The sequence below is a fragment of the Equus quagga genome, chromosome 9 (assembly GCF_021613505.1).
Source record: "Equus quagga isolate Etosha38 chromosome 9, UCLA_HA_Equagga_1.0, whole genome shotgun sequence".
NCBI lineage: Eukaryota > Metazoa > Chordata > Mammalia > Perissodactyla > Equidae > Equus > Equus quagga.
The window spans coordinates 119,877,917-119,885,194 of record NC_060275.1 but is presented as its reverse complement, the minus strand read 5'-3'; the positions used below and the strand labels follow the sequence as shown (position 1 = coordinate 119,885,194).

Genomic DNA, 7,278 nt, shown 5'->3' with positions numbered 1-7,278 from the left:
CACTCTCACACACGTGTGCACACACTCACACACTCACACACGTGTGCACACACTCACATTCACACACTCTCACACACGTGTGCACACTCACACACTCTCATACACATGTGCACACACTCACATACTCTCACACGTGTGCACACACTCACATTCACACACTCTCACACACGTGTGCACACACTCACATACTCTCACACACGTGTGCACACACTCACATTCACACACTCTCATACACATGTGCACACACTCACACACTCTCACACACGTGTGCACACACTCACACTCTCATACACATGTGCACACACTCACATACTCTCACACACGTGTGCACACTCACACACTCTCATACACATGTGCACACACTCACACACTCTCACACGTGTGCACACACTCACATTCACACACTCTCACACACGTGTGCACACACTCACATTCACACACTCTTACACTGCGACAGTTGGGTCCAGCCAGGTGGTGGCTCTGCGACCCCTTCCCCTTCCAGTCCATGGCCGGGTCACCTCTCAGCTTTCTGGCCTGGAGAGGACAGGGTGGGGTGCTCTGTCCTCAGTCCTGGGAGAGCCACACTAAATTCTGTCCAAATGGGGTGTCAGATCCTAGGCTCAGAAATCCCCTCAGGGACACTGTGGGCAGCCCAGTGATGGCCTGACGCTGGACGGTGTCCTCTAGGACACGCCCATGGAGGTCCTCACTGCCAGATTTGGCTCTCACTTCCCCCAAAACTCCAGAATCAGTAGCCTTGGGCACGGCAGTTTCCCTCTGCTTTGCAATTTAGATTGTCACACACGTGTACACCACAAGCATGCACACACATACTACATAATGCACACACACCACACACATACACACAACACAGAGGAACACATGCAAACACGCCACACACATGAGCATACACACACCACACAATGCACACCCACAGATGTGCACACACTCATACCACACATGCACACGCACCACAGTGTGCATGTAGACATCATACATTAGGACATACATCCATATGCCGTTCACACACACATGCAAACACACCACACTTTCAAACAACCATACACATGTACACCACGCATATGTGTGTGTATACACACACCACAAGTATGTGAACACACACTTACTTGCACACACACCACACGTGTGTGCACCTGTATGCACACCACACCACAACACTTGCACACATATGCATGCACACACATATGCACACTCTTCACCCTTCTCAAGGAAACCTGGTCGTCCCCTGCCAGCTCGATTTCTTCATCGGAGGTTGGCCCTGCCCCAGGGGGTGATCATGTCTGCAGAAGTCCCTGCAGGACAACTGTGGGCAGTTAATCTGAAGTTAGGCCCTGCACCCAGTGCTCAGAAAGGTTCTCAGAAAAGGCTGCAATTACTCTGACAGGCTCTGTTTGTAAGAGCACAGGTTTTATGACAAGGTTTTTAAAACGGAGTCCCCACCATGCTTGTAAGTCACCATGAGCAGAGCTGCTTCATGGCCCCCTTCTTCTTGGTGGGAAAGCGTGGGGCTAGTGAGGCCAGATTACTTATTAATAAGGGGAATTTGGGACCTTTGCAGTGGCCTTTTATGCGTCTGGAGGCCCCGGGTTTGGCCCAGTGTGCCTGCTCAGCGGGTTAACGCATTCACCTATAAATAACGGCTGTGACAGGTCCCCTGTCAGCACCCGCTGATGGACGGTCCCTTCTCCCGCCATTACAGCCTTGTGACTGTGGGAAAATTAATTTAAGTGGTAGTTAATTTCTAATGAATTCCACTCAAGCGGTTAATATAGTCCCTTGGTGTTATGGTAACCTTCACGGATCATTGCGTTATGTAAATAAATTCTACTTTACGCTGGTTTATTAAAAAAGAGAGCAAGATTGGGGAGTCGGGCTAAATCTTGTCTGCACACACACAAAACGAACACTTGACAGGAAAACCTTTAAAAGGAGAAGAAATTAAAAAACCCATCAAGAGTTTTCCTAGAATGCTGATCTGTTCAGTTTTAACTTCCCCCGGTCGACTGGACCGCCCAAATTCCTTCTGTGTGTGTATCCCGAGTAGAAAGAGGAGTATTTTTGCCTTAAAACCTGTGTGAATTTTGTAACAAACCTTGAGGAATGTCTTCCTGGAACCTCCGTCTGAGGACAGGGCCTGGTGGGTTTGCTCCAGGGCTGGCCGGAGGAGAAGGCTGGGCGGGCTGGGACCCCGAGGGTTGGCACAGACAGAGGGGAAAAGCACTCGGCAGGAAGTCATCTGGGGGTGCGCCCCTGACCTGTCGCAGGGGTGGGTGCCTGCTCCCCTACGGAGAGAATGGAGACGGACTCACTGGCTGACCCTCCAGCACTGGTCTGCGGGCGGAAGTGGCAAGGGGCGGCACCCACAGCCAACTCCCCAAGGGGCATCTGAATTGACTCAGATAACTCCGGGGAACCTGTTTGTGTCCCTTAGCTCAGGCTGCTGTAACAAGATCCCATAGACTGGTGCTTAAACAACACACTTACCCTCATGGTTCTGGAGGCTGAAAGCCCAAGATCAGGGTGCCAGTGGGCCCAGTTTCTGGTGAGAGCTCTCCTCTGGCCTGCAGACGGTGGCCTCTTCCTGTATCCTCACGTGGCAGAGAGAGCGAGTTCTTAGGGTCTCTCCAGTAAGGGCGCTAACCACATGGGACCGGAGCCCCACCCTCATGACCTTGTCTAAACTTAACCACCTCCCAAAGGCTCCACCTCCAAATGTTGTCACCTGGGGTTCAGGGCTTCAATACACGAATCTGTGGGAAGACGAACATCCAGAGAACAGCATTGTGCCTGCAACAGATCTTTCTAGGCTCTCCACTCCACGTGGCCCATGCGTCTGGGGTTGGCTGGTTCCGTAGGGCCGCTCTTGGTGGGGTCTCTCATGCAGTGGCTGTCACACAGCGTGTGTGGTCAGGGTCATCTCAAAGGCCCCTTCATCTCATACTTGGCACCTGGCTGGGAAGACCCACCCCTGGGCTCCGTGAGCGTCTCTCCCTCTACATGGCTTCTGCACGTGCTGGCCTCAGGGCCGCAGAACTTCTTACACGGCTGCTGAAGGCTCCCAGGGCAAGCGCCCCAAGAGAAACCCGCAGGAGCTGTGTCACCCTCTGCAAGTCAGATAGAGGCTCTCGCCAGACCCGGACCAAGCTGGCACCCTGATCTTGGGCTGCCAGCCTCCAGAACTCGGGAAATCAACGTCTATTGTTTACAAGTCACCCAGTCTGTCTTTTTTGTTACAGCAGCCTGAACGCATTAAAACGTGGTTCTCCGGAGAAGCAGAACCAACAGGCTATGGGAAGTGGTTCACGGGACTGTGGGGCTGGCAGGTCTGACACGTCTAGGGCAGGCCACAGGCTGGAAACTGAGGCAGAATTTCCACACTGCCGTCCTGAGGCCGAGTTGCTGCTTCTCTGGACTGCCTCAGTCTTTGCTCTTACGACTTCCACCGCGCGGGGGAGGCCCCGCATCGTGGAGGCTCGTCCGCTCTACTCAGGTCCACTGATTACAAATGGTAAAGGTTAACCACGTCCACCAAGTGCCTGCACAGCAATGCCAGACTCACGTTTGACCCGCACTGTGCGCCTGGCCAAGGTCACGCATCACCATCTTGCCTGCTACTGGGATGCGCAGCTGTGCTCTCGTCGTGGGCGCTGGCTCCTGCTGCAGAGCTGGCCGAGGGCGCGTCCCTCCCCCGCTCTCCCTGAGGACCACCCGGTCACGGTCCTCTGACCCAAACACCCTCCCAGCGCCATGGGCCCCTTGCCGGGTCCTGCCTGAGGACCAGCTCGTCCCATGCACCCTGCTGACATGTTCTCACCTCCTTGCTTTGGCACAGGCTGCCCTGCATCCAAGACACCCTCTGTCTGCATCTTCACCTGAGGTCCTGCCCCTCGTAAAGGGCCACTTCAGGGACGGGCAGGACAAGCCTCCGCTGAGCCAGACAATGAGACCGTGTCACCCTCTCTGGGGACCCAGCACTTTCTTTGCCTTCTGAGCACCATCTGGCTGAGGTTCGGCGATGCTGGGTTTCCTTCTCCTGCTCGCTACCGTAAGCTCCTCGAGGCCACAGACCAGAAACTGCTGTTACCCTTTCTGCTCTGCTGTGCCTTTGATGGGGTCCTACACTCAGTGGTGACCCAATGAGCATTCAGGTGAATGCCACCCCACGGGCTTCACCTCGACTCGTGGGCGTGAACAACGGCAAGTGTCTGGGAAAGCTCCACTGACTGGTGCCTCCATGTGGAGGACACCTCACAGGTCGCCTCTTCCCAGCTGCTGAGACCTCACTCCTGTTGTCACCCACAGACTTTGTGCCCACGAAGGGGTTGCAGCAAAGATCTGGCTGCTGCCGTGACCCGAGGTGCTTGCTCAGTGTCTTGATCAGAACGTCCACCTTCCACGCAGCCTCCCCGATGGCCAGGCACCAGACGCTCAAGCTCGCTGTGCATCAGTCTTGGTAAAGACCCTGGGAGCTGACAGCCCACCCTGACATCCCCTAGTCCTCCTCTCAGGTCCTCTAAAGCCCCTGCCCAGATAGAAGGCCTGCATCCCAAGGCCGGAGATGACAGCCCCCAGCGTGGTGGGGACAGTGCCCTCCTGGTCACCCCCACCTGCAGTCATACCCCATGGTGGGTCTCCCGCAGTTTTTCTGCGAGGGGACAGGAAGCCCTCTCCCCCACGCAGTGAGCTTCCTCCGGCCTCCTCTGCGCCCGACTTCCCTCTGTATGAAGACGGGCCTTCCCGCCCTCTGTGTCTCGTGACTGCACATCTGAACTGTGGCTCCTGAGTTCACAGCTCGCAGACCAGTGGGAGGGCTGGCGCTCTCCCTGGCCCAGGGCCCAGTTCATGGGGAAGTGGCTCTGGTTGGCCGCGTCGAGCACACAGCTTCCCCTGGTCCAATGGCTTTGCCAGGGCCACGACCCCCGAGACACGGGGGCTGGAGCTTCCTCGATGCAGGCGGGCGGTGGAGGGGTGCTGGGACGTGAGAAAGTGCAGCTGAAGGAGGCTTCCCACCTGGTTTCTCTAGACTCCCGTGTCCTCACCAGCTCAGTGGCCACAACGTAGTGACGTGCCTGGTAAACTGGGGACTCGATGAACAGCCACTTGAGACAACAGTGAGAACGACAGCGACATCCACTGTGGGCTGCCTTTCACCATTTCCAGGGAACTTCCCTCAAAATGTGTGCTCCTCGGGCTAGGATGGCTAACAGTCCCCCCAGAAATGAAGACTACGCCCTAACCCCTTCACCCCTCGCTCCGGGAGCAGGGCCGTGTTGTCTCTGGTCCCCCAAACCCCGCGGGTCTGAGGCCACGACTCGGCCGTCCCTGAGTGTGCAGAGCGATCTCAGAGAGGAGAAAGGGAAGCACGAGATGAGGTCAGGAATTCGAAACAATGGTGTGTCCTTTCTGAGCAACTGAGTCAGAGAAACAGCACGTGAGATGGGCTCCTCTGAAATCAGGGGCAGCATTTCCCGCAGACGACGCCTTCCCGCCCGGACCTGGTGGTGCCACCTTCCATGGGGCGGTCCTCCCACTCTGTTCCTGGGGCCACTTGACGCTGATGTGTCCCACAGGTCAGCTGGGGCAGCGCCACCCCTAAAACCAGACGCTCCGAGGACGAGGACGCATCCCCGGGAGTTCTCTGCGGCCGTGGGGGAGACGGGCCACTCCTGCTCGGAGCATCTTTCTTAGCTAATGTGGGGCCCTGAGCGGGCTCCGTTCCTACGACGAGGCGGCCCGGCTCTGCCTCGGGGCGGTCCTGGGCCTGCCCGCAGGTTGCACCTGTGTCTGCGCCTCTTTTAACATGGGCGGGCGCTGTGGGCGCATGTGAGGCCGGGGCCTCAGCTCCTCGATTCTCCCAGGCATCTCGCCAGGCTGAGTCCGCTCAGAGGATTTCCGGGTTAGATGGATCTGCTGGATACTGGCCCAAGGAAAAGCCAGCCAGGCCCCACGGGGGAGGGAGCCACGGATGCTTCCTGGTCTGATCCCAGGTCGCTCCAGGCGGCGGGCTCTGTTGTGAGTCACACTAGCCCCTCTGGGGCCTGAGTAGACTTAATGTCAGCTGGGGGTCTTGTCACCAGCACGTCCCCCGCAGGAATGCTTCCAGCAAATCTGTGGTGTGGATTTCCACCTTCCTAGGCTGTGGTACAGCCAGCCCTGGTGGTCCAGCAGTTAAGACTCTCCTCTCTCACGCCAACGGCCTGAGTTCCTGCCCCCGTCTGGGAACCACACTCCCTGTGTGTCAGTGGTCATACTGTGGTGGCTGCGAGTTGCTGTGATGCTGAGAGCTCTGCCACCAGGATTTCAAATGCCAGCAGGGTCGCCCATGGTGGACAGGATTCAGTGGAGCTTCCAGCCTAGACAGACCAGGAAGAAGGACCTGGCCACCCACTTCTGACAAAGTTGGCCATGAAAACCCTGTGAATGGCAGCATGGCATTGTCTGATACAGCACTGGAAGGTGAGAGGGTGGTGCAAACAGACGGAGCAGAGCTCTGCTCTGCTGTACATCAGGTCGCTAGGAGTCAGAATTGACTGGATCACACTAACAACAAGGCTGTCATACAGGCTGGGACTCGGGGAGGCAGAGGGTCCTGGGGCAAAATTGAAGGAGGCGTCTGTACAGGCCTCTGAAGCACCTGTCACTTCCCTGGCTTCCCAGAGCTCATTCTTCAATGATCTCTAGTCCTGTGCTAGAAGAGCTGCCCCCCACCCCATTGGGGTCTGGGGTGGGACTGTCCCCATTCAAACCACAAATAGCATCTGCAAGACCCCATGCCCTCTTGCCCAGCGAGCCGCTGAGGCAGACATAGCGGAGTTAGATGGCGTGATGCCCTGGGAGCATGAACTCTAATTGTGCAACACGGCCGGGCAAAGCCAGGCAGAGCAAGACGGTGTGAGCCCAAGCCTGGAGCTGCTTCCAGAAAGCGCCGGATGACCTGGAGGAGGTGGGTGATGGGGACGGGCGGGCTTCCTGGGTCTGTGGATCTTCACTGGTCCTCAAGGAAGCAGGGGGGGCCCTGATCAGAGTGAGGTGGAAGGACGAAGCCGTTCCTGGCAGGACGCTGGCTGGCTGAGCTGTGGGGCCTGGGCAGATCACCGGGCACCCTGAGTGCGTGGTGCAGGAGCAGCGTCCACCTGACCCAGGGCGGCTCAGCCTCCATGGCTCGGAGGAGCAGCCAAGCATTTCCAGTCCCCAGAATAGGGCCAGGAAGCGGGCAGTGAGGGCAGGATGTGGAGGTGTTGCCCTCGGGAGTGAGGG

The 7,278-nt window shown here is 57.2% G+C and overlaps 1 long non-coding RNA gene across 1 annotated transcript in view; it reads right to left on the bottom strand.

The window, feature by feature from the left end:
* Positions 1–3,685, bottom strand: part of LOC124245008 (uncharacterized) — a 5,412-nt gene extending 1,727 nt beyond the window's left edge. Inside the window, exons 1-2 of the long non-coding RNA XR_006890162.1 lie at positions 2,506–3,685; positions 2,114–2,303 (exon numbers count right to left, since the gene is read on the bottom strand). This is a non-coding gene — a long non-coding RNA (uncharacterized LOC124245008). The remainder of the gene's footprint in view (positions 1–2,113; positions 2,304–2,505) is intronic.
* Between the last annotated feature and the right edge of the window lie 3,593 nt (positions 3,686–7,278).